Here is a 3,804-nt window from a genome sequence, read left to right on the forward strand (position 1 = left end):
TATGAGCTTTCAAATTCATTAAAGGACAAGGAGGATGATTAATTATTCATTTATTTTAAGGTTATAAAAAACTGCCTTCAATTTTAATGACCAGAGCAGTAAGTGACAGCAACATTAGGCCTGACACTGGCAGCAAGCCTGATTGTGAAGTCTGCTATATAAGAGGTGAGGCAACAGCGTGCAATTTCTCAAAAAGTCTGTCACAAGGGACTTCCCTGGTGGTCCAGTGGTTAAGACTCTGCATTCCCAATGCAGGGGGCCCGGGTTCAATCCCTGGTCAGGGAACTAAATCCCGCATGCATGCCACACTAAGAGTCTGCATGCTGCAACTGAAGATCCTGCATGCCGTGACTAAGACCCAGCGCAGCCAAATAAAAAAAAAAGTCTGCCACGAGAGGAATTATTGAAGCAACTTGGACATCTAACCCCAAACAGATTCATTTAATGGAGGAGATGGTGGCTGTTCTCAGTTGAATTTTCAAGGCAAAGAGAGATAGTTAGAATTATTTCATGTCTCTCAAGTGACATGCGATACCCAACAGGAGGTGGTAGGAAACCAGGCTTCTTCAGCACAAAGAATACTTTTCTCAAAATGAGTCGTGAGCAACAAGGAAAGAGCTCGTCGTTGTAAGTTGGCTTTCCCTCCTGAAAAGATCATTTTAGGCATCAGGAATGTTCTGAGAGGGATTTCTGTGCTGAGCGGGAATTTGGATGCTTGTATGTAGGGAAATCCCTGTCTCTAACTTAAATTCTGTGGTTCTATGATTTATTAAGAATAATTGTTTGCCACTGTAGAGCTTGCCACGGCCTGATAATAGGGCAGCTACCTAAAGATGGCCTTTAGATAGCAATCGGTGAATGCTACATGGGAGGCCAAGGACTAGAGATGTCAGTACAGGATAAGTTGTACACAAAATACAGAATTTTACTGCCAGATGCATTCATGAATTTTAAACCACAGCTCAATTACCTTCTTCTCTAAGAAGATATGAGGAAAAGATTAAAGCTCTTCAAGGCAAAAGCAGTATATAACTCCAAAGCATCCTCATGCTCTGGAAATGCACTTGCATGTGGAAGTGTGGGCAAGGGGAGGACTCAGCAGTGATAAAGAAAAATACGTCAGCAGGGGCAGAGTGGTGAATGGCCTTTGAAATAAGGATAAGTAATTCAACATTGGCTAGCAAAACAGTTGGGAGCCAGTAGAAGGAACTGAAATGATGAGTAGTGGGAAGTTAGAAGATTAGAAAAGCGAGACAGATTACCTTGGGAGGCAGGATTTTGAAATGATTCAAGAGTGTAACGGCCAGAGAGGAGATTGCAGAATTGAGACAGGAAACCAAAAGACAAGGATGGATAGACCTATTCCTGAATCAGGAGTAATACCTTCATGAAGATGGAGGAGGGCAGTTTGGAAATAACAAAAATGAAGACTTTACTGAAGTTTGGGCATTTTATAGTGTTGATACCAGAAATGGTATATGGGTGCCACTTGCTTGGCATCTGTCAGGAAATGTTTGTTGCATAATTAAAGAAAAACATAGTTCTATTCTTATATAAAATAATCATTTAAAACCATCACTTTGAGAAACAAAGTTGACCATTAGATTAGAAAATGTTGATAGTTTATGCTACAGTTTCTTTTAAAGAGCTGCTTAGACTTTTGCCTACAAGTTGACGAAGAGCATCAATTCTTTTTTTTTTTTAATTGGAGCATAATTGCTTTACAATGTTGTGTTAGTTTCTGCTGTACAACAAAGTGAATCAGGTCTAAACAAACTACTTGGAATTCGTTTTTTTTTTTAAAACATCTTTATTGGAGTATAATTGCTTTACAATGGTGTGTTAGTTTCTTCTTTATAACAAAGTGAATCAGTTATACATATACAGTTGTCTCCATACCTCTTCCCTTTTGCATCTCCCTCCCTCCCACCCTCCCTATCCCACCCCTCTAGGTGGTCACAAACCACCGAGCTGATCTCCCTGTGCTATGTGGCTGCTTCCCACTAGCTATCTATCTTACGTTTGGTAGTGTATATATGTCCATGCCACTCCCTCACTTTGTCCCAGCTTCCCCTTCCCCTTCCCTGTGTCCTCAAGTCCATTCTCTAGCAGGTCTGTGTCTTTATTCCCATCTTGCCCCTAGGTTCTTCATGACCTTTCTTTTTTTCTTAGATTCCATATATATGCGTTAGCATACAGTATTTGCTTTTCTCTTTCTGACTTACTTCACTCTGTATGACAGACTCTAGGTCCATCCACCTCACTACAAATAACTCAGTTTCGTTTCTTTTTATGGCTGAGTAATATTCCATTGTATATATGTGTCACATCTTCTTTATCCATTCATCTGTCGATGGACACTTAGGTTGCTTCCATGTCCTGGCTATTGTAAATAGAGCTGCAGTGAACATTGTGGTACATGACTCTTTTTGAATTACAGTTTTCTCAGGGTATATGCCCAGTAGTGGGATTGCTGGGTCATACGGTAATTCTATTTTTAGTTTGAATTTGTTCTTGATGTACAGGAGGTTTTACAAGAAAAATACAGTCAACCTAACACTGCAAATGACATGTAATTTCTAAGAGGAAAAAAATCCAGTACTTTCCCTCCCTCACTTTTTCAAATTAGATTCAGCAACATGATATTTACTCACATGTTTTCAGAACTAAGATTCACGGATTAGAAGAATGGTTCAATTTAAGACACTTTTTCCTTTTGGTAAATCTAACACTTATGGTTGTTGATAAAGCAATCACTCTTTCAGTCACGGAAAAGCCTCAGAAGCTGTTCTAATTCTCCTATTCTTTTTTTTCTTGATTTTTTTTTTGATGTGGACCATTTTTTTAAGTTTTTGTTGAATTTGTTACAATATTGCTTCTGTTTTTTTTTTTTTTTAATGTTTTGGGTTTTTTGGCTGTGAGGCATGTGGGATCTTAGCTCCCTGACCAGGGATCGAACCTGCACCCCCTGCTTTGGAAGGCAAATTCTTAACCACTGGACCGCTAGGGAAGTCCCCACTCCTAATCTTTTGCTTGAAACAAATTATGTCTGGAGGGAATTAATTCTAAGAGTTAATGGAATAAGGTGGCTGAAGATGCAGAAATCAGTTCCTTGAGTTATCTTTGTGTGTCTTCAAGGGCTGAATCTGTACTGCGCTGTATAGCCAGCAATTACAACTCTCCTGAATTGACTGAGGAGTGATCTTTAAAAAAAAAAAAATTCATGAAAATCTTAAAAGACTTCACAGCTTTTAGCCAATATCCATTCTTAAGGGCCATTTAGGTGACACTTCTAAGTGCCTTGAAAGCAAATAGCATTGAAAACAACTTTAAAGACCTAAGAAGTTTTCCAGTTAGTAGTTTCTATGCTATGTTTAATGGTAAGGTTGTCTTATTGTAACGCCTTGCTAAAAAAACCAGCACTTAATAAACAATATCATTCTGTTGCCAATTCAATATACTGATTTTGCATATCCATTTACCAGCTTCTCCACCATTTGCTATTTTGTGGTGCTTCAAAACAATGCAATAGGTAAATAAATCCAAAAAATAAACGTGGATAGTTCAAACAACAATGCAGCCCAAATACATATGCCGTAGGTTTTATTAAATGCTATTTTTATACATTGGTTAGTAAATTTTTATTTTATAAAAAATTGTGGTTAAAATGAGAACAAAGCTTTTCAAATCAATGTACTGTTTCATTTGTTATCAACTTCTAATCCAGATAAGAAAAATCTTTGATGTTACATTTAGTGGATGCTCAATAAATATGCTTTCTTTTTTTCTTCAGTACAAAGGAAA

The 3,804-nt window shown here is 37.9% G+C and overlaps 1 non-coding gene across 1 annotated transcript; it reads left to right on the plus strand.

Moving 5' to 3' along the window:
* Positions 1-212: 212 nt before the first annotated feature.
* On the plus strand, positions 213-285 carry TRNAG-CCC (transfer RNA glycine (anticodon CCC)). The gene has a single exon. It is a non-coding gene; the product is annotated as a tRNA-Gly (tRNA).
* Positions 286-3,804: the final 3,519 nt, after the last annotated feature.

Source organism: Mesoplodon densirostris, chromosome 3 (assembly GCF_025265405.1).
Source record: "Mesoplodon densirostris isolate mMesDen1 chromosome 3, mMesDen1 primary haplotype, whole genome shotgun sequence".
Taxonomy (NCBI): Eukaryota; Metazoa; Chordata; class Mammalia; order Artiodactyla; family Ziphiidae; genus Mesoplodon; species Mesoplodon densirostris.